Raw genomic sequence first — 23,672 nt, forward strand, 5'->3', positions numbered from 1 at the left:
AAAAGCTTTAGATACATTAGTATTACCAATTTGTACTGAAAATTATACTGTAGACAAAGCAGGTAATGGATATCTGTAAAACAGCAGAAGTGGTCTCATACCTTTGAGTCCAAACAAGATTGGGTTAAAAACTTGTATATTTTTCTTCTGTCCAGAGAGCCAGGTATAAATTGGACAGAGATTTTTGACCTGATGAGAAGAACTTTTAGGTTTATATTTAGACATATTTAGATGATGTCTAAAATAAATCTAAAATGCTGAGCTTGTGGCTGAACAGTAAGTATCATTGCTTTACCAGCTTATCAGAACTCTATTAAATGTTAATAGAGTTATATCATAAAACAGGAGAGCAATCTGAAACATTTTTTATCTTAAATTATTTTTTGAGATCTTTAAAGCTTAGAAGCTTTTTATCTTTATGACTCAAAATTTTATATCTTTTTTTTTTTTTTTTTTGGTTTTTCGAGACAGGGTTTCTCTGTGTAGCTTTGCGCCTTTTCCTGAAACTCACTTGGTAGTCCAGGCTGGCCTTGAACTCACAGAGATCCACCTGGCTCTGCCTCCCAAGTGCTGGGATTAAAGGCGTGCACCACCACCGCCCGGCCAAAATTTTATATCTTTAAGATATAAAATTTTATATCTTAGAACATTTTTTTTTAAAAAAAAAAGAATGAACAAGCTGGCTATAGCCTTGCAGAAGGATCTGGTTGTCTGATGCTGCCAAGCTGACAAAGTTGTAGCTAACCTAGCCGTCAGTACTATCAGAAATCTGAGAAGGATAAATTATCTGAGTGTAGACCAAGCGGCTTTTAATTTTATAAATGACAGGGACCAGTCCATACCCAGGTCTCCACAGCATTGGAGGCACCAGTCAGAACAGCATCAATCTTCTTCCGCCATCAGGCCCATAAGGCAGAATATTTTTCCTGTGGAATAGGGACACAGAAGACTGATCTTGATTTGTCCAGGCAAAAGGGTGCAATCAATTCCAGTGTCCTGCTGCTTGTCCACAGTCTGGGTTGGGTCCTGGCTGCAGGTGTTGCATTGGGGCCTCTTGCCCTGTGGTCAGTGTTGCCATAATCCAGGCAGAGTCATTGTGGTGCCTCATACGTAATCTTCTTTGGAGACCTTGGGTCATTGCTAGGATCTGGAAGTCTGTCTGATATAATAAGCTTTTAGATCAACATTTAAATGCCATATTCTACAATCTCTGAAGTATGAGGGCTGTCCAGGTATATCCAAGTAGACAAACTTTGTTTCTAGTTACTTGTTTCAAGCTCAACCCTGAAAACACATGCAAGGGACTGAGTAAAGTTATCCCTGTAATATTACATCAGTACTTATTTACCCTGACTACAATTAAAATAACTTGATTATTTATGACTGATTATTTACTTATGTTCCCTAACAGTCTACAATAAGTAGCCTCAAAAACAATGATTTTAAATTGAAGCTCTTTTATCACCAAATATGGGTTCAGTAAAGAAACCAAAATAAAACATCAATATGAAATATATATATGAATCAGTTTATCCAAATAGCTTAAGCTTAACAAACTTAGCAAATATAAGGAGGTTAGATAACATTCTATGTACCTTGGGCAAGGAGAAACATTTTCCAAGTCACTGGTTCTCAACTTTTTAAATGTTATTTTATAACTGCAATTTTGCCATTGTTGAATCTCAATGTAAATATCTGACATACAGGTAGTCTTAGGCCACCCCTGTAAAACATTTTTTTCGATTCCCAAAGGGTGAAAACTCATGGAGTCAGAAGCTATTTCAAGCCCTTTGTCAGACTTCCCAGGTCATTGCCTTGTTGCATCACAAGAAATGAACACCCCAGTTTCTGGTTAGCATTTGGAGCTTATGGCTGTGATCCTAATTTTTAGCCTTTTATTTTAAGTCCAAACATTAACAATATAGAGCATTTTATAAGCTAAAAATGTCTCATAGTCTTATAAATTTAAATATTTTAAAAACTGTTCTTAAAGAGATTAAGATCTCTCAAATGCCTTCTGTAATATCAACAATAAAGTACCTTCTTTTACTTTAAGGGGGAGAAAACATGGCATCACCACAATCTGTATAAAGTAAAACCAAGCTCCAAAGTGCAAACAATCCCAAAGTTCAATATCTGGGATTCATTTATAATCCTTTTGGTTCTTTTACTTAGAGGCTTGGATGATTTCTTTGACCCTACCTTTGGCAGCACATACACAGCCTTCCTGCTCCATTTTATTATGGCTGGTGCTTCCAGTGATCATCACCTGGCACTTCTAAAACTGCTAAGGTCCATCATTGTAACTAGAATCTCTTTGGAACTCTAGTCCTGCCATACATTTGCAAACCTCAGCTATTTCTTATGATCTTTTTATGCCTTTAAAACCATTATCATCTTATTACATGAGTAAATCTTAAATTATAAAATTTAGCTGCCAGAGCAAGGTATATTCCTGTATATAAAAGCATTGAGATACAGCTTTAATATTTATCAAATATCTTATTTATTAAACATATGTTGACATCTATTTAAATGTTTTAGAAGCTTGCTGTTGAACACTTGGTAAAGACATAAGTACTCAGGTGTTAACCTGAGTAGATCTTTATAACCTTAGTAAAAGATGGCTGCCAGTCATGTGACTGCCCATGAGGTCACCAGCCAAGATGGAGGAAAGCCACTTGGTTGCTGTTTAAAGCATGTTTTTCTAAACAATAATTACTTGCACACATATACATAGTTGGATCCAAGTTACATACATATACATACAGTTAAAGCTTGCTTACATTTACATACATAGTTAAATCCAAGTAACATACCTGTTTACATACACACACACATAAGCAGTTTGCAGTATCATCAGCTATTTTTAAAGTGAAAACTGACAAGAATTAACTTTTAAGTTCGGCATTTGCAGGTATAAGAAACCGTAACAAATATAGTTTACATCAAATCCCCTCTGACTTTTTGTAACTTTTTATGTACCCTAAATCCATTCCTTTGATCCCTCAGACATTTACTCCAAACAAATTTCACTTTTTTTTTAAAACATAAACTCTTATCAAAATCTTTTGTGATTTTCCTCAGTAGTCTAGAATAAATTGTAAAGCTACAATATTTTAAACAAGAACAGAAATACATACATACATACATATACCGTAACAAGAATAACTCTTAAATTTACATCAGCACTGTACCAAAGACAAGAAACTGTTGGTTAGCCTTATAACACAGTCAAGGTAACTTAGCAAGCAGTGACATTTTATTCTTGGAGCCAGACTTTCATCAAGTTTTAACCCCAGGGCAGGTCTTGGGAGCTCCACCCAACAGCATGGGAGAGGGAGAGGATGAGGAAGGCACGCACCATGGGGACAAAAGATTGCTGTTAACCTCAGAGTGGCAGACTAGAAGGGACTCCCTGTCCCTGGCTGGGCCCACAGACCTCTAGGCCACTCCTCAGCTGTGACCCTGGAGTGGCAGTTAGTTCTCCACCAGCCCCTGGTTCTGGCACACTTTGAGCTTCTGGGGGAGGCAGGGCTGCTGGCTCCATCCAGCTCTGCCCTGTGGCTCTCTGCACAGGGGCCCAGCCTGAACCTGCTGGCCATGTCAGGGCCCCACAGTGCTCATATCCTGCCCTAGCATCCAGCCATGACTAGTCCCCACGCAGCCTCTGAATCTGGGCCCTGTGGTGCTTACAGCCCTCCTAGCCCACTCATCCGTGCCCTGGCCTGCACAGCCGCAGCTGTTGCCTGCCCAACTCGTTGCTGGGTGTTCCTGCCCGCTGCCTGAACTCTGGTCAGAGAGCAAGAAAGCAACCAAGGGGACCTCTGTCTCTTTTGCTGGCCATCCAGCCCACAACATACCATCCAGTCGCAATGCAAACACAAGCTCATGCATAAAACACATATACAGATGGCCATATTTTACACATTCATGCATTCATATAGGTAGGATATTCCAACAGAAAGACAAACAAAAAATTTTTACAACATAAGACAAGACAACAAAACAGCTCTCCTGGCACCTGCAGACAAAACCTCCTTGTGTCACGGTCTGCAGTGTGTTAGCAAAGGAATGATGAACAGAAATATAACAAATTACATTGATGAACATGAGAGTCAGACAAAAAGGAAGAACAAGGACCCTTTACCGAATTCTGAGGACAGATGGTCCAGGTAGACTGGGCGTCAGGAGAGGGAGCCTCGATTACGCCAAAGACCTACATATGGGACTGGGACACGTCTACAGAGTCTCTCCATCCCCAGATTCAGACAGGATCCTTGCAGGTCCCTGACAAAGTGCCCTCAAACTTAAGACCTTTGTCCAGATGAGGAGAGGGGATATCTCCCGACTCCTCCAGGTTACAGATGGGATCCTCGGGGGTCCCTGGCAAACTAGCCTCACAGTCTAGACCTTTGCCCAGACGAGGAGAGGGGTTCAGTTTTACGATGCGTTCACCAAAGCAGAGCCTCTCAGATTCAGACAGCTGCTGGCAGCAATCAGAAAGGAGAAACAGAAAACAGAAACAACAAACAAGCAAGACAGACAGATTCACCCGACCGGCCAGTGTAAACCTTCAGGGTTCAGGGTCCCTGGGGTCCCCCCAAATCCTGGATGGGCCCCCAAATGTTGTGCCCTAGGCACAAGACCCCCGAGGAGACCACCAAAGACACAAACTCACTGAAATACAAAAGCAAAGTTTATTCCAATTCAAACCGTGGCAGCGGCCTCGGTCAATCACCCTGACACAGAGGAGGCTAGAGGGGGTGCCCGACTCTCTGCAAGCTCAGTTTTTAAAGACAAAAATCCACAAGGTTACATCATTCAGGGGTACTAGTATGGGTATAGTTTTGTTTGGCTCAAGTTTTAGGGGCTTTTCAGAATTTCTGTGTTATCTTACTTTGTAGTTTTAACCAGTTGTTTGTCAAACTTTATAGACTACCTCTGGCATTTGGGGCATTATATGGTTAATCAGTTGCTACCAGACAGTCCTTCAAACATCCTGACTTTGTACTTTGACCATCTCTGGCTTTGGGGAATTCTATGGTTATTCAGTTGCTACCAGATGGCTCTTCAGACATCCTGGCTTTGTCCTGTGGCCTATGTCAGCAGCTCTGAGAATTTTTAGCTCAGGCCTGTTTTAAGCTGGGGTGAGGGTCTTGCTTGAAATGGGGGTGCTTTGGTTTTTCATCCTAGGCATGACAATACACTCAGCTGATTACAAAAATATAAAAGTATTACACTCAGTTGATTACAAAAATATAAAAGTATCGTGTTGTTAAGAATGATTCACAGGGCTTAAGTCTCTTACTTTGTAACCACATTTGCTGCTGGCTCTGGCACAGTATAAAGAAGATGTGCCTGGCTAGATATAATCATTTGGCTTGCACTATAATGATATGTGGTAAAGATCAATGATGTCAAGTAAGTGGGATGAAGAAAAGAAACTAAAAAAAAAGTTAATGATTCTTGGAAAATTATTAATGAGGAATGATTAGAAACTGCTCATGCTTGAATGCATTAGAACTTGTATAACAAAGATGGCGTGAGCTAGTCAGGACCATCACTTTGATAGGCAACCGGTGTCCTACTCTTCATTCTTCACCGACTTCACACATCCTTCCTGTGGCACAGAACCCTGCTGGACCTGGACTCCAGCACTCTGGGTTATAAGTGGAGCTAATGCTACTTCACACATAGGATTGTCAGTCTATGTGTGATGGCTCTGGGTTATGGTCCCTACATTGATGTTCAAGCATACACACATTAATGTGTGGGAAAACTGCAATACCTCAAAATGCCTCACTTGAATCCACCCTCAGAGAAGAGGGGGTGAGGTAACTGAGCCCAGGCACGTCAGACTCTGGCCAGGCTCTTAGATACTCATCATGAACATGGCCTTGAGGAAGACCCTTTAGGACTCTGGCAGGGCCTGGCTGAGGAAACCGTGAGAGTCTCACAGAGAGATGAGCACCCCAAGCTTTGCTCCAGATCTCTGGTCCCAGACTGGAACAGGAATCCTGGGAAGCTTGTAGACTAGTTTGAAATTTGACCTCCTGTTGGAGCTGACAGGGGACAATGATGGATTGTAGACTGGGAGCCTGCTGACACTCAGCCTCTGAGAGCCATGTCTGAGGTAGGTCATCTGGTCATCTCCCCCTGAGACTCAGTGTGCTCAGCATATGTGGAAAGGTAGGAAAGGCAATCAGCCAGCTCTTCTGATGGTCTTCTGAGACCTCCCAGGAAAGTCAAGCGTCCTAAAGAGACAGAAGAACAAGTGTACAAATGGCAGCTCCTTGTCCTCCAGGGGAGTCCAGCCCAGGGGTTATTTCCTGCAGGCAAATAGTAACAGACACTGCTTGGTGGTAGGTCAGGTCATTGTTCACATTTAAGGTTAATTTGCAGGGATGGCAATGATCATTTACCATGTGTCCTATTATAGGGAAACTGAGACAGGAAACACAGTCACTGAGTCAGGGTCATACTGGCCGTCAGTGGCACAAGCTATCTGTCCACAGCCCCAGCTCCAGCCTCCCCACCATGGAAACTTTGCCAAGTGATCTCCAGTCTTCTAGATCATTTCATAGACTCAGGTTTCTTATAGGGTTCCTGGATTCATATCAATCACTATCAAACACTTGACAAGAATGGCCTACAAATTGTTTAATGGAAAAGAAACAGAAGGCTATTTTTAAATGGAGGTACCTGACTGTTCACACTTACAGAAAGTGTGAGTAAAAATTCACACAAAAATCAATGGGAAATATACTCCCATCCCCATTGCATTTCTGGACACATGGGCCAAAGAGGAGCACAGTGTGGTATCTACACAAATACCCTTGAAAGACCCTAACCCTTAAGGCTTATACCCCCAAGCCCCAGGAAATGAGAAACTAAAAATCTAGTTCTAAGGGCAACCTGACTCAGCCATTATTCCACCACCCCTGCCACAATGTAACAATGTAAAAAGACTTCTGTTAAGAGATGTGCTCAACTGTGACTGGGATAGTTGCAAGTGTTCCAGGAAGGACCACCATGACCTTTGTGTAAACTCCACTCCCACCTTAAAACCCCCTTGAGGTTTCAGGAAGAATGTACATGTGGATGTGACTGTACCCACTCTGTGATCAGACCATGATCTTGTGAAACAAAATTGTATGGGAATTGTAATCTTATGGCTTTTGTGGGTTTTTCCTTTAAAAGCCCCCATGTGGCTGCAGTAAGATACGACTCTTGCTCTCTGGAGCTGAGTTTGCCTGACTGTACAGCCACATCAATAAACCTCTTGCTGTTGCATCAACTGGACTGGAGTCTGGGTTCTTGGGGTGCCCACTTGAGACCCTAGATTTTTGGGTCTAACACCCTGAGTCAGAGGTCACTATGGGTGATCTGGGTAGGAGGAAGACTCAGCTCTCCCCTTACAGACTGTATCTTGAAATCAAACATGTAATCTGCAAACATGTGCAGAAGGCCACTTCTTTCTGGGCTCTGGATGCTGGCTGAGATCTCTGAGGGTGAAAGACTCTCAGCTGGTCCCTGAAAGGACCAAGCAGATGCCATAACAGGCTGCTCAGTCTTGTCTCAGAGATCAGGCCTCAATTTCAGTTTCCTGAGACTGAGCAAGCAGTCTTTGGGAGGGCTGTGAACAAAAGACATAGTCCTTGCAGTAGCTCCCTTTCTGCATGTACTCTGACTGCTAAAAGTTCAGCCAGATGTTTACTGTCTGGGGCCCCTCACCAACTTAGAGTTATGTGCATGACGTGCTAGGCCAGCCAGCCCCCATGGCGGCTCAAGGACAAAGCCTAGGACTTGTGCTGGACAGCCCCCAAAGTGATAATTGTAACCACCAACCAGTAAGTTCAAAGGTTACATACCCTCACCCAATTAAAAGAGAACAGAGATAAAAATAAACCAATCCGAGTTGCACCCGTGCAAACCCCTCTAGGCCCCCTGAAGGGCTTGTGATTTTTGCCTTTAAATAGCCAGCCACACAAAGAAAGAGGAGCTCCTCCCTGCCTCACTGTATTGGGTGTAGGAATGAGTCCCCTGTCTAGACTTGTATCTGCAGAATAAACCTTGCTGTTGCATTCTGGACATCCAAGGTCTTCGGTGGTCTCTTTGGGGGGGGGGTCACAATCTGGGCATAACAGTCCCCTTCACAATTTTTCCACAGAGCCAGTGACTCTGCCTTTCATCCAAGGCACCAACACCACAGTAAAAAAAACTGAACTCTGTGGTCCTGACCTGCTCCTCAAAGGACACTGGGATCTCCAGTCTTTGGCACTTCAATGGCCAGAGTCTGGGGCTCATGGACAGGATGTAGCTGTCCCAGAACAACAGCACCCTCAGCATAGTAACTGTCAGGAAGCTGCTGTGGGACCCAACAAGTCACACTGTGTACCCGCTTGTCCCTTTTCCATACATCTCTGCTTGCAAAGAGTCATTGGGCAGCACCTTGTCCAAAAACGCAAACATAGCTTCAGCTCCAGTGAGTTACTGTATCTGGACTGTTCCATTGAGCTGACATACAATCTCTCCCAAGGACTATCACCCTGAATTGTTTCAGAGGGACTCAAAAAACTTCTGCACCAGCCATCCTTGGGTAAGGCTATCCTTACCCAAATTTAAAATTTTTAAATACTATAAAATAGAAGAGCTGGGCATGATTGGCATATACTTTTGATCCCAGCCCTCAGGAGGCAGAGGCAGGTAGATCTCTATGAGTTCAAGGTCTGCCTGGTCTACAGAGCTAGTTCCAGGAAAGGAAACCTTGTCTCGAAAAACCAACAAAACAAAAGAAACAAAAACAAAACAAAGCAACAACAACAACAACAACAAGCACCAATCTTAGCACAGATGTGGGAGTTCAGCCCCCAAACTATGACCGTGGGAGAGCTGTCCCCATTACTCATCTGTCTTGTGGTGACAGGAGCAGGGGTGAAGTGCCTAGCTTCAGAGAGAGTTCCAGGACAGTCAGGGAACACAAAGAAACCCTTTCTTGAAGAAAAAAGAAAAGAAAAGAAAAAAAAAACCCCATAAAACCAGATATACTGAATCTGAAAGAAGAGAAAGTGGGAAATAGCCTTGAACCCACTGGCATAGGAGACAACATCCTGGACAGAACACTGCTAGCACAGGCATTAAGATCAACAATTAATAAATGGGACTTCATATACCTGAAATGCTTCTGTAAGGCTGAGGACACCATCAACAGGACAAAACTGCAGCCTACAGAAAAATGTCCACCAACTCCATATCCAATAGAGGACTAATATCCAAAATATATAAAGAACTCAAGAAGTATACATCAACAAAAACCAACAAAAAATGGGGTACAGATCTAAAAGGACAAATCTCATTAGAGGAATCTCAAAATCCAAGAAACACTTAAAGAAATGTTGAGCATTCTTAACTATCAGGGAAATGCAAATCAAAATACTTTGAGAATCCATTTTACACTTGTCAGATGGCTAATATCAATAACACAAACCAGGAACTGGAAACAATCAAGATGTCCCTCAACAAAGAATGAATAAATATGGTACATTTGTATAATAGAGTATTACTCAGCTTAAAAAAATTAATGGCCTTTGCAAGCAAATGGACATAACTGGAAAAAAATCAACCTGAGTGAGGTAACCCAGACTTGGAAAGACAAACATGGTATATACTCATTCATAAGTGCACATTAGTTAAATGTATAATAATCATGATACAACACACAGACACAGAAAGGCTAAGTAACAAGGAGGGCTCTAAGGGGGACACAAACATATCCTTGGTAAAGGGAAATATATTTTGTAGTACTGGGGTTGTGGGAATGGGAACCGGAGGGTTCAGGTTGTGGGAAAGATAGGAGACAGTACAGGAAGAGATGACTGAAATTGGAAGTCATTTGGGGAGTGATGTGGAAACCTAGGGCAGTGGAAGCTCCCAGAATTCTGAGTGTGACCCTAGTGAGGACTCCTAGTAATGAAGGATTCAGATCCTGAACTGGCCATCTTCTGTAACCAGGCAACTTCCAGTCATGGACTGGGACATCAACCCAGCCACAAAACCTTCAACCTACAATCTACCTGCCTGCAAGATGAGTGGGGTCAATGGAGGAGCAGAACTTGTGGCAGTGGCCAAACCATGATGTCATTTTTAACAGCTGAGTAATACTCCATCGTGCCAATGTACCACATTTTCTTTATCCATTCTTTGGTTGAGGGACATCTAGGTTGTTTCCAATTTCTGGTTATTGTGAATAAAGCTGCAATGAACATAGTTGAGCAAGTGTCCTGTGGTGGGATGGGGCATCCTTTGGGTTTGTGCCCAAGAGTGGTATAGCTGGGTCTTGAGGTAGATATATTTTCTGAGGAACTACCATATTGGTTTCCATTGTAGCTGTAAAGGTTTGCACTCCCACCCTCAATGGAGGAGTATTTCCCTTGCTCCATGTCTTCACCAGCATGGAGCTGCTCTAGGTCTCAGCATACATGTTATGGCTGATAGCTTGGTGTTTTTGTGGGACTCCTGACAGTGGGAATGAGTTGTAACTGACTCTTTCACCTGCCCTTGAGACTGTTTCCTCCTACTGGGTTGCCTCACCCAACACTGATATGAGGGTTTGTGTCTAGTCTTACTTGTTATGATGTATTTAGTTTATATCCCCAGTGGGGGAGGGGGTCTGGCCTTTTCTGAAGAGAAACAGAGGAGAAGTATACCTGGGGGAGAAGGGATATGTGAGGGAGGGACTGGGAGGATTGGAGGGAGGGGACACTGATCAAGATGTATTGCATGAGAGAAAGATCAAAAGAAAGAGAAAGTTATATGATAAAGTCACAACTACACCAGACAAGTTAGATTGTCCCTCCAGACTTCATTCTCACTTCATCCATAAATCAAAGCAGGTGCAATGAAAATTCATGTCTAAAGTGATTCTAAACCCTTGTTACTTGAGTGCGATCCACCAACCAGCAGTGATGCATTACCAGATCTTAGCAGCACTGGGGGTTGTGTGGTGGTTCAGGGTCAGCCTAGGCAACACAGCAAGACCAGAGTAGCAAAGAGTACAGGCGTGTTGGGAGGGAGGGGAGACGGATGGATGGATGGATGGATGGATGGATGGATGGATGGATGGATGGATGGATCCACGGAGGGTGGCAGAGGTAGGGCAGAGCATCAAAGAGAGACCAGGCATGTTGGGAGGGAGGGAAAGGGGGAGAGAGGGAGGTGAGGAGGGAGGGATGTGAGTAGGGGGAGAGTAGAGCATCAAAGAAGACCAGGTATGTTTGGATGGAGGGAGGGAGGAGAAGGGGGAAAGGGAAAAAGGGAGATAGGAGGAGGAGGAGGGAGGAGGAGAGAGAGGGAAATGGAAGGAGAGGGAGGAAGGGAGAGGGAGGCTTTCAGGTCCCTTTAGAAATGTCAGAATCCGTATTGAAACAGTAACCTTGTGTGGTTATTGCGTGGTTTGTAAGCACATTAAACTTTGACAAGCTCTTCTCTAAAGTGTCTTCCAATTCGAAATCCATGTGTATGGTGATATATTGTGTACCCTAATAAAATGTCCTGGTGATCAGAGAAGCAGAGCAAACCACCGCCGCCATCTCTTACCTCACCAACTCCTCAGCCTGAAAGAGCCTCACTCTGATGACTCTGAAGGCTGTGACTGCAGGGTTGTGTCTTTTGGGGGCTCTTTTCCCCTTTCCCTCCTAGTGAGGGGCAGGAGACTGGGAATACATGGGCAGCAGCTAATGGGACAGGTCCCATCGCTGTGTTTTTACGTCAGAAGACAGTTGCTGTTGCTGGTGGAGGTGAGAAGACTGAAGTTAGAGATTTGTGTTGCTGGACATTGTTTTCCATGAAATAATGTAAAGGCCATCCACCTGAAAAGTATGATCGTACAGTCAGTCTCAAGACACGCACACACACACACACACACACACACACACACACACACAGACATAGACAGACAGACAGACAGACAGAACATGGGTGCATCTCAGAGGACAACTTGCAGGAGGGGGTTCTCCTTTCACCTCAGGGTTTGGCGGCTGAACTCAGGTGTCAGATTTGTAAACTGCACTTTACACACTAAACCATCTCATCTGCCCTAATCCTGGTGTGTGTGTGTGTGTGTGTGTGTGTGTGTGTGTGTGTGTGTGTGTTGGTGTGAACCAGCTCTCATGTAGCTCAGGGAGTCCCCATGTTCTCCAGGGACCAAGTGCTGTGACTGCAGGGGTGCTCCACTGTGATTCTGTGGATCAAACCTAGGCCAGGGGCAGCCAGGCAAGCACTCTAGCAATAGGACAACATTTCCAGCCTTTAAATTCTCTAAGTGACCATCTCAATTACTAAGAAGAATATAAGTTACTATGTGGTTGGAGCCTTCTGGAAAGGAACAGAGATACACATTAGTCCCCTCCTTTAGAGTCAACCCACATGGTCTGTTTATCTCACACAGGTGGGAGACCCAGCTTTTCATAGACAACCAAGAATAGGGTTTGCTAAAGGGGAGTGTGCAGAACTACACCCCATTCCTAGGGTGACCCTGAAACCCAGAATCCATCTGCTCCCTCAGGACCAGATAGTATCTGTCCCATTGTGGCTGTCACACCCTTATGATCTTCCAGGTGAGGGTGCTACTTCAAGTCCTTGGGAAGAACTTGACCCACTGTTTAAGATACTATCTAGAATGTTCCACAGTATCCCCTTCAAGGCCCATGTACATAGATCTGAAGTGACTGAGCCCATAGGGGCACAGCTTCACAATTACAGACAGAAGAACTGGGCTCTGAGTGTCTAGCCATTGTGGTCCAGCGACTGTAACAGAAGTTTCACTGTAGGCCTGTCTGTGAACTGAGATTGGGGCTGTAAAAGGAGCCACACTGTCTCAGGGATGACAGGGTCACATGATCTCAAAAAGGAACATGTCTGGCCTGCTGGGGACCAGCCTCAGCAGTTTCAAGGATCTCGAAGAGCAGGGATGTCTGGCAGGCACAAGAAAAGACTCGGACACCCAAGTTGGTGCAAGCTGACAAGTCTTGTCAGATCTGGAGATATGCATCTTCTCTGCCTTCTCTCGATCTGACTCAGCCCCAGTCTTTTATTGTAATAATACAAGGAAATAGGGGATGAGAAAATTCAAGAGGTGGTTGGGTTCTTCACAATAGTTTCAAAAGTTCTTTTTGGAAATCATCAAAGTGTACCCGTGCCTCTTGATTGCACATAGAAGTTCCCAGGAAGAAAGCCAAAGCATACCAGCTTATTCTTTCACAGGTTAATAATTATCAGAACATCTGACGTTATCACCCCAGAGGCCATCTACTTGTGGTTTCTCAGAAATCACAGAAATACAAGCAATGGTTTAAGGTACTAGACTGCCAGCTTCCACCCAGATTAAGTCTTTCTTCATCTCTCTGTAATTCATCAAGTTGTCTTCTAACTAGTTCTAGACAACTCTTGTGTTCTGTCCTATCTATATGTCACTCCATCTACAGTTTTCTGCCACGGCCTTCTGGGGTTTTCCTATGACCTGCAGAACAGCTTTAACTCCTGCCACTGTCACAATCTCAATATCATTTCTAATTTCATGGAAACCATCACAGGAGAGAGAAAGAAAATCATGAAGAATAAATAGAGTAGGAGGATTACAAGAACCAGTAACAGTTGGATGGGTGAGAACATGACATGCATACGCCATAAAGTCTGCCCTCTGGACACAAGGGTTGTTTTCTCCTTGGCCCACAGAAGGCAGGCTTAGTAGAATATCAGGTGGGGCAGCCCTGGAGGGATCGATGTCCTCATTCTTGGGTACCTCCAGCACAGATTCCACTGGTAACACATCAGGCTTTTCATATGCCATCTCTGGCATCTGCCCTCTAGAGCAGTGGTTCTCAACCTTCCTAAGGCTGTGACCTTTTAATACAGTTCCTCATGCTGCGGTGACACACCCCCGCTATAGAATTATTTTCATAACTATAATTTTGCTTCTGTTATGAATCATAATGTAAATATCTGATATGCAGGATATCTGATATGTGACCCCTGTGAATGGGTAGTTCATAACCCCTCTCCATAGGGTTGAGATCCACAGATTGAGAACTGATGCTCTAGTAGATGCTTCCTGCCAGAGAGCAAATCAGTCAGGATCATAGACATGGGAAGCCTGGCACTGGGCAAAGAGCACCTTCAGAGGATAAAATAAAAAATTTCATAGGCAGGAGCTAAGCTGGTGTGTGCTGGAGGGGTGAGTAATGGGAAGAAATGGAGTGAAGCATCATGATGTGAAGGGAGTACCCACAGGAGACTGGAAGGGTCACAGTTGGGTTCAAATGTTGTCGGTGGTTATGTCAGAGGAGCCGCAGTCAGCAATTATGCTTATGAAGTTCAATTCACCAAATAGCAAAGCTAAATGCTGGAGAGGCAAAGCCCTGCCCACCTGGGGTGAATAGTCTCCAGAATGCCCTTTGCTGCGGCTGTGTTCCTGCTGTATGTGACACGGTATGATTACTAGGTGAAAGGATCCCACCTTATCTATTACAGTGTGATTGTTTCTTGGGAAAATCCCACTCCTCACTGGGCAACTTACTTACAGATCATAATGAAGATGATTTTTATAAGAGCAATGATGCTTAGTTAGATCAATGATTTGACTGAAGTTTCTGAGCCAGCCTAAAAGATACAAGTGACTAAGACAGGCAGTGAAGATGTGTTGGATGACTCATCCCTAACAGGCTTGAGGGCCAGATGGCCCAAACAAGTAAAAAAGATACTTTCTGAGAGCCAGCCTGGGTCTGCCTGATGGTCTCAGCAACAGCAGCTGAAACTGACCTGGACCAATGAGGGGCAGCCATGTCACACCAGCAGATGCACAGTCATCAGACCTCCCCCCAGGGTCGGGTGGAGGGTATATAAGGCTTGCCTCTTCCTGAACAAACTGAGCTTGTTGTTTGGACCTTCTCCCAGAGTCTGTGTCATTGACTCTGTGCCTGCTTGGCCCCTCCCCCAAAGGGAACAACAGCACAGGACCCCACCACAAAGATGATTAGGGAAATAGCTTGCGTTATTCGGCCAATTGATCCCATAAGAGACACAAAAAAGACAAAAATAGGCTAGAAGTCACCTTCCCCTTGGTTTTTGTGGGATTTGCAGAGGATGGAACCTGAAAACAAGGAGGTCTCATGCGTTATAGACCCGCGGACGCTGCATGTGGAAAAACAGGCTGATGGCTAAAGAAAGCAATTGTGTTTCTCAATTATGTTTCTACACCTAAGGTTAGGCCTGAGTTCCTCTGTCATGTAGCTTACACAATAAATCTCAGGCCCTGGTACATACCTTGAAAAAGCAAAGTTGTGAAAGGAAATTAAATGACCCTATTGTACGTAAACAAAAATAGACAATTAGCTGAACACTGGAATGAAGTTTTGTAGGTATCTGCTACACTGAAATCTGTGAAGAGAAATAGAAAACACTACATTCTCACAGAAGCAAACGAGACCTCAATGGCCAAAGTGACCCTGAGCAGTAAGGAATGCTGGAGGAATCACCATGCTCCATGTCAAATATCCCTAACAGCAAACCTAGCAACACAGTATGGTTACTGGTAAGACACAGACATTCAAACCAGTGCAACAGAACATAGGACCTAGAGATAAACTGAGCAGCTACAGCTGATCTGTGACCAAAAATACATTGCCAAAAAATACATCCGAGTAAACACAGCCAATTTGACAAATAATCGTGGGGAAACTGAATAGAAGAACAGAACTAGGTCCCTATTTGTCATTCGCACAAAAATCCATGTGAACCTGAAACTTGGAAACTTCTGAAGGAAGAAACTTCAAGATACCTGCAGCAGCAAGGACTTTCTGGAATGGATCCCACTGCCTCAGAAATCACAACAAGAATTGGCAGATGAAGCTGGGCAGTGGTGGCACATGCCTTTAATTCCAACACTGAGGAGGCAGAGGCAGGAGGATAGCTGTGAGTTGGAGTCCAGCCTGATCTACAGAGTGATTCAGGACAGCCAGGGCAACACAGAGAAATCCTGTCTAGAGAAACCAAAAAAGAAAGAAAGAAAATAATGGGCAGGTGGGATTACATGAAACCTAGACGTTTCTGCACAGTAAAGGAAACAGCAGAGTGAAGAGTCAGCCAGAATGGGCTGGAAGGTTGCCAGATACACTTCTGACAAGGAATTAACACGTAGTTTATAGAAAGAGTTCAAAAAGTGAATCAGATAGCAAGACAGCCTCAAATCATCTGGGCAATAAATAGACAAAGGTACAGAGCAGAGTCCTGAAAAGAAATGCAAATGGGGAGTAAATACATGAAAAATTCAGTGTTCTTATCCACCAGGGAAGTGTGAATCAAAAGTCAGGTGATTCTCACCTACCTCCATGTTCCCGAGAAAGCCTGTGTCAAACACACACACACACACACACACACACACACACACACACACACACACACAGCCAAAGACACACACATAAATAATAAACAAATATGACGAAACTGTGCCCACAATGCAGGAGACTCAGGGAGAAGACCTGTGCTCCACTTCCCAGGACCCTTCCTTTTGCTCAGCTGCCCCACAGCTGCTTGCTAGGAGCTGCTACCTCCTCCTGGCCCCTTTTCTCCCTTTGAGACTCACCAGTTCTCAGTCTGCTCCCCACGAGGAACTCTCCAACCACCACACTGGCTGGGAGATCCAGGTGACTTTATTCTTTGGGACTCACCAGTGCCCTGTCAGCTCTCACTGGGACACCGGAGTTTTCCTACCCAGCCTGAGACTCAGGACCAGTTCACACTGCCAGAGAAACTTCTTCCAACTTTCTCAGCCAAGCTGATGCAGACCTTAGATTATAGCTGACAACCAGAAAATCTGGGAAAGAGGCTGCAGCCCCAATACCAGACAGAGAAAGCCAACATTGTAACCTGATATGAATCAGCTCCCTCCTGAACACTATAAACACCTCTGCCAAAAAGAAAACAGCCCTAAACAAAAAAGAAAAAAAAAAACTCAACCGATAACCAACTTCAGATGCACAAATCCCAACTTTGAAATGAAAACAATACAAATAACCAAAATAACACATCTCTACCAACACACACACACACACACACACACACACACACACACACACACTCCATAGTAACAGCCCATTTTGAAAATGACTTGCAAGAACTCTGAAAACAGTCAAAGACTAAAAGAAGAGTGAAATAACAAAGTCAATACAAGACATAAAAGTAGAGTTTAAGAAAACCTAAACAGAAGTGATAATGGAAATGAAAAATTCAATAAACTGTTTAAAAAACTCAGTGGAGTCAGGCATGATGGTACACACCTTTGATCCCAAAACTTGCCAGGCAGAGGCAGGAGGATCTCTGTGAGTTGGAGACCAGCCTGGTTGGTCTACATAGTAAGTTCCAGGACAGCCAGGGCTACATAGTGAGACCTTGTCTCCAAACAACATGAAATGAAACAAAACAAAATTTCTTGGAAAGCCTCACCAATATAATGGGGCAAGTAGAAAATAGAGAGCAGGGGATGGAAGACCAAGTAGAGAAATTGGATCATTAGGAAATGTCAAGAATTTAACAAAAAGTATGAACAGGACATGGGAGTTTGGGGATATGACAAAAACACCTAGTGTCAGGGTTAGAGGATAGAAGAAAGAGAAGAACACCAAAGCAAAATACAACTGATCAAGAAGAGAAAACAAAATCTTGTTTTAAAAAGGGCAAATGCAGAGACCCACAGCCAAACACTAGACAGCCAGCGGGGAAGGAAGGATGTAGGAGCCAGAGCCAGGCTCATAGGGGCTCCAGAGATCGAAGAGACAAAAGGGGCCCCTGTGTGGGTCTGAGCTGGGTCCTCTGCATGTTACAGTTCTGCAGCTTGGTGTTCTAGTGGGACTCCCAACAGTGGACATGGGGTGTGTCTGACTCTGTCCCTTGTGGTTGGGGCACTTTTCCTCCTACTGGGCTGCCATATCCAGCCATGATATGAGGGTTTGTGCCCAGTCTTATTGTATCTTGTTAGGTCACGTTCACTGAGAGTCCCTGGGAGGCCTGCTCCTTTTATTTCTTTCCTCCTCCTATTTTTTTTTAAGATTTATTTTCTTTATTATGTACACAGTCCAGAAGAGGGCGCCAGATCTTATTACAGAATGTGAACTACCATGTGGTTCCTGGGAATTGAACTCAGGTCCTATGGAAGAGTAGCCAATGCTCTTAACTGCTGAGCCATCTCTCCAGCTCCCTCTTTTCTTTTTAAAAAGGGAAACAAAGGTGGACTTGATCTGAGGGAGAAGGGAGATATGGAGAAGGATGGGGAGGCATGTAGGGAGGAGAAAAAGAGCTTGGGGTATAATGTATGAGAAAAGAATAAAAGTTTGTAAAAAAGACAGCAAAAAAAAAAATAATGTGGGCAAAGGTTTCAAACAGACATAACTCCAAAGAAGATAAACAAATAGTGGATAAAAACACATAAATAAAAAGTTCAATATCATTAACCATTGTGGAAATATGTAGATGTAACCAACCATCTTATTAAATAAGAAACACAGAACCAATATAAAGAAGAAAGCCAAGAGGTCAGAGCTAAGAGTTAAAACCTTATCCTTCCTCCTGCGGTGGTCCTACCTCTCCGAACCAGAGCTACTTCCTGTATTAAAGTCTTTATATAGACTTTCTGTTCTGCCTTCTCATTGGTTGTAAACCCAACCACATGACCGCCTTGTCACGGCCTGTCTGTATAGACCTCCAGGTCTTCTATGGTTGATATTGAGATTAAAGGCGTGTGTATCCAATGCTGGCTGTATCCCTGAACACACAGAGACTTACCTAGCTCTGCCTACCAAGTGCTGGGATTACAAGCGTATGCCACCACTGCCCTGCTTTCCTATGACTTGCTAATAGCTCTGACCCCCGGGCAACTTTATTTATTAACATACAAACAACATTTTAATACAAATAAAATATCACCATAGAAATACATATCAAAATCACAGTGACATCTCCACTGCCATACCAATTTCTAATGAAAGCTAGATAGATATTCAAAGGTTCTCTGGGCAACTTACAGACAGCTGTAAAGGCCCACACAGCATCTGGAGCCTCCTTGCAACACCTCACAGATGAGCTGCAGATCTCATAGTGAAGGCCAGATGGAGACATGGGACACACAGAAGAATATTTCCCTCAGACACACAATCTCAAAGCCTGGTGTGCTTGTTATGTTCTTGTCAACTTGTCAAAAGCCAGGTCATTTGGGAAGAGGAAACCTCAATGGAGAAAATGCCTCCATCAGATTAGCCTGTTGTAGGGAACACGAAGGTCCTTGTACTCACAGATAAACACTAGGAAAACCAGGAATGTTAAACATGCTGGGTAGTTACAACCTGATTTCTGCTCAGGAGGTAAATGTCCCTTAGCCCAGGTGATCTCTGCACGATCTGAAGGGCCAGGCCATATCTGGCTCCCACAAGCTCCAACAAGCAGAACCAGAAGTGCTTAATAGTCTAGATGACCTCTGTGCTATCTACATGGCTAGGGGCTCCCCAAGGCAACCACATATAGGACCACATATGGTTAATAACCTAGGTGACCTCTATGCTCTCTGTATGACAGAGACCATACCAGATACTCTCCTAGGTCCTTAAGATAACACATGTGGCCTATCTATAGAGCCCAATTTCACAGAAGAACTGACATGTGCTTTGAGAAGAGATTCTATGTAATCATGTGCACACAGAAACTTTTTTTTTATCCCAATTGAACTGTATTTAAACAGTCTCAAATATTCTGACTGGAGTCAGACTCCTGAAGTCTGAACCATCACAGACTCCTGAGTCCTGTTGAACAGGATTTTCTTCTTGCCTCTTTGGGCCAAGACATTTGCAGAGATTCCCACTACCTGTAGACAAACCTGTATAACATTTTCTTGATTTAAAATTGATGTGGAAGGGCTAAGACCACTGTGAGGAATGCTGTCCCTGAGCAGGGGTCTTGAATTGGATAAAAAAAAATAAAGTTGAAGAAGCCTTGGGAACAAGCCAGTAAGTAGCAGTCCTCCATGGCCTCTGTTTCAGTTTCTGTTATGGCTTCTCATCATAGGACTGTATACTGTAAGACAAAATAAACCCTCCTCCTCAAGTTACTTTGGTCGTGGTGTTTATCACAGCAATAGAAAGCTAACTGAGACACCTGATTCCAACCAGTCCAAACACCTAGAGGTTCCTCCCACAAGCCTACTCTAACATTCCATCTTCTTCCCATGTCTCTGAGAAAGGGGGAGAGGAATGGAAGAACCACGTTGAGAGGGAAGAGGTTGGGCAGAGTCAGGCGTACAGACCTTGCCCTCAGCTGAAGTGACCCTGGGAGGTGCTGCCTCCTGCCAGGAAGCTCAGCTTCCAGGAAGGACAACAAAGCTGACAGAAGAGAAGTAGGGTGTGGGAGCCATGCTGGAGTTGACGCTCTTCTCCACAGACAGAGAGAATTGCAGTTCCTTACAACCCCATCGTGCACAGGTGTGTCTCTTGGCGGTCCCTTGGCCCGGGCTCCTACTCACAGGAGAGGGGAGCATTTCCTGAGAGGGTGGGAAGAAGGAAGCACAGAGACTGGCTGGGTCTCCTAGAGAGGACAAGAACCTGAGAGGGGACACAGGGCTTTTAGTCAGGGTATCAAAGGAGACGACACAGGGGGACAGTCTCAGCAACAAGCTCTCCCTGAACAGGAATTGGTGTGGGCAGGGAGTGTCTTCATTTGCTCTCTTTTGCTGTGATAAGGACCATAACCAAAAGCATCTTGCAGAGCAAAGGTTTTATTTGGCTCATATATCTCAAGTCACAGTCTATTGAGGGACGCTGAGGCAGGAGCTGAAGCAGACACCACAGGGGAGTGCTGCTTATTGGCTTGTTCCTTATGGCTTACTCAGCCTACTTATACAATCCAGGACCACGTGCCCTGGGGTGGCACCACCCACAGTGAGCTGGGTCCTCCCTCCCACATCAACTGTAAGTCAAGAAGATGCCACCACAGACTGGCCTACAGCACAAGCTTATGGAGGCATTTTCTCAGTTGACATTTCCTCTTCCCAGATGAACCTAGTTTGTATCAGGTTGACAAAAGCAAAACAAACCACAACAACAAAGAACTGACCAGTACAAGGAGGAGAAGCATAAGTGATCCCATTCTAAGTTCATCACCATTGGCCTCTGTAGTCTGAAGACAGAGTTCACAGCTAGGTCTGGGTAACTCTCTACATAAAAACAACCCAGGACATTAAACACTGTCCTTGGCTACTAGCAATGCTCTGGACCACTCATTCATTCACCCACAGGTGTCTGAACCTGGTCCAGGCAGAGGCTTCAGTGAAGATCAGACTAGTCCTCTCCTCACATGCCAGAGTTCCAGGAGACAGGAAGACAGGACAGGAAGGACATCTAGAGTAGGAGGTCAGAGGTTGAGAAAAGCCATGGTGGGAACAACAAGGAAAAGTCAAAAGTGAAGAGCCAGGGTCTAGATGAGAAGGTCAAGAAAATTATCCCCCAATTTACATACACCCTAAACATTCTGAGTGTGAGCAGGGATCTGAAGATAGTGAGGGTATGAGCTATATAGACATCTAAGGAGAGAGTTCCATTCAGAACAAATTATAAGACCAAAGGCACTGAGGGGATAGAGGCCATGCCACAGATTTCAACCTAGTAGCATGCAAATGCACACAGACACAGACACAGACACAGACACAGACACAGACACACACAGACACACAGACACACAGACACACAGACACACACAGACACACACACACACACACACACACACACACACACACCAAAGCAGAGTGATTAACATACCTGTTTAGAACCTGCAGCCCATCTTTCTAACAAATATAAAGGACCTGATGTTGATGGATATCTTAGGGTTTCTATTGCTGTGAAGAGACACCATAGCCACAGCAACTCTTACCAAGAAAAAGCACTTAATTGGGGTGGTTTATATTTTCAGGGGTTGAATCCATTATTATCATGGTGGGACACAGTGAATGAAAGCAGACATGGTGCCGGAAAAGGAGACGAGTGTCCTACATCATGACTTGCAGGCAACAGGATGTGGTCTGAGATACTGGGCATGGTTTGAGTATATATGAGACTCCCCAAAAGCCTGCCTCCACAGTGACATACTTCCTCCAACAATGCCACACCTACTCCATCAAAGCCACGCCTCCTAACAGTGCCATTCCCTGTGCGCTTATGGGACCAACTACACTCAAACTGCCACAATGGGTTTCTCTTTTTTCACTGTTAGTTTCACTTTTTTTTAAAGACACGGTTTCTCTGTGTAGTTTTTGGAGCATGTCCTGGAACTCACCCTATAGCCCAGGCTGGCCTTGAACTCACAGAGATCCACCTGCCTCTGCCTCCTGAGTTCTGGGATTAAAGGTGTGTGCCACCACCATCATGCTAGATTCACTTTTAACAGACCTCTTCCACTGCTTTCCCGCTCCTTACTAATCAATGCCACTTATGCTTCCAAAGCAAAGAATATGCTTCTATTTGTCCACAGTCAGAGAGAGATGTGTATGCTTTTCACTGGTACAAAGGGAAAATTCTAGGCATCAGACAAGAAATTGCATATTATTAAAAACTACTCATTCAATTAATCCAGGACCTGCACACAATGGGAGAGAAACAATATTCTGTAATGCATGCTCCTCCAGAATGTCATCCAGGAGAATATACTACACACACAGATCAAAGGACACCTGTGAAGTTCCATGTACACCATGAAGAATGACTACCTGTGACCTCTGGATGCTGGATGGGATTAATTCCACCTCACACACAAGACTGACAGCATGGACACTGTCTGATTCCTCCTTGCATTGTGCTCCTATATTGGGGTTTGAGTGTTTAGTGATGTGGTGGCTAAAGAAACTCCATTTTATGCTAGGCATCCATCTTGATGCCCAGTAGTCATTTGTCTCTGACTCCAGTCCCTGGAAAAAAAGTTTCCAGGAACCCCGTCTCAGTGACCCTCCCACCCTGAAATGCACAGCTGTGACCATCTGCTTGTTATGACTAAATTATTTTCTGGCTTCTGTAACTTGTTTATGCAGACACCTGAAGATTATTTTGGATCACCTTCACCATTTAATAGAACATACCTCTGTTTGCTTGCTTGAACAGATATTGAAGGTCTTCTTCTGGTTTTTGCCTTTTAAAATCCTTCCCTGACCTCCCTTCTCACGGCAGTCTCAAGTTTGACTCAGAGCTTGTTGTCCTTCTAGCAGCTAAGGAATAAATATTTTAATCATGATTAGACTTTTCCAGGTGCCACAGACTCCAGACACCTAGGGGATAAACTGCAAAGATCAGAACCCTCGTGAGAATCTATCCAGTGAGAGCAGGACTTGTGGAATGGTTACTCAAAAGGTAGACTATCTTCAGCCAGACCCTTGGGGTTCCCCTACCATCATGGCCCTCAGAAAGATCCTGTGGGAGTCAGGCAAGGCTTCTCTGGGAGATCTATGTTTTCATCACAGTGAAGTGAGAATCTGGAAGGCCTGGCTCCAGACCTCTGCTCCAGATTCAACTCCAGGTGACCATAGAGAGCTTGTATCCAGGGCTAGAATTTGACTTCCTGTTAGAGATGACAGGAAACAAGGCTTCACCGAC

The 23,672-nt window shown here is 44.2% G+C and overlaps 1 long non-coding RNA gene across 1 annotated transcript; it reads right to left on the reverse strand.

Annotated features, from left to right (window-relative positions):
- Positions 1 to 538: 538 nt before the first annotated feature.
- Positions 539 to 23,287, reverse strand: LOC143273510 (uncharacterized). Its single transcript, XR_013051707.1, has 3 exons — positions 23,162 to 23,287; positions 11,599 to 11,870; positions 539 to 6,257 (listed from the first exon to the last, which is right to left on the reverse strand). It is a non-coding gene; the product is annotated as an uncharacterized LOC143273510 (long non-coding RNA).
- Between the last annotated feature and the right edge of the window lie 385 nt (positions 23,288 to 23,672).

Source organism: Peromyscus maniculatus, chromosome 1 (genome assembly GCF_049852395.1).
Source record: "Peromyscus maniculatus bairdii isolate BWxNUB_F1_BW_parent chromosome 1, HU_Pman_BW_mat_3.1, whole genome shotgun sequence".
Classification (NCBI taxonomy): Eukaryota; Metazoa; Chordata; class Mammalia; order Rodentia; family Cricetidae; genus Peromyscus; species Peromyscus maniculatus.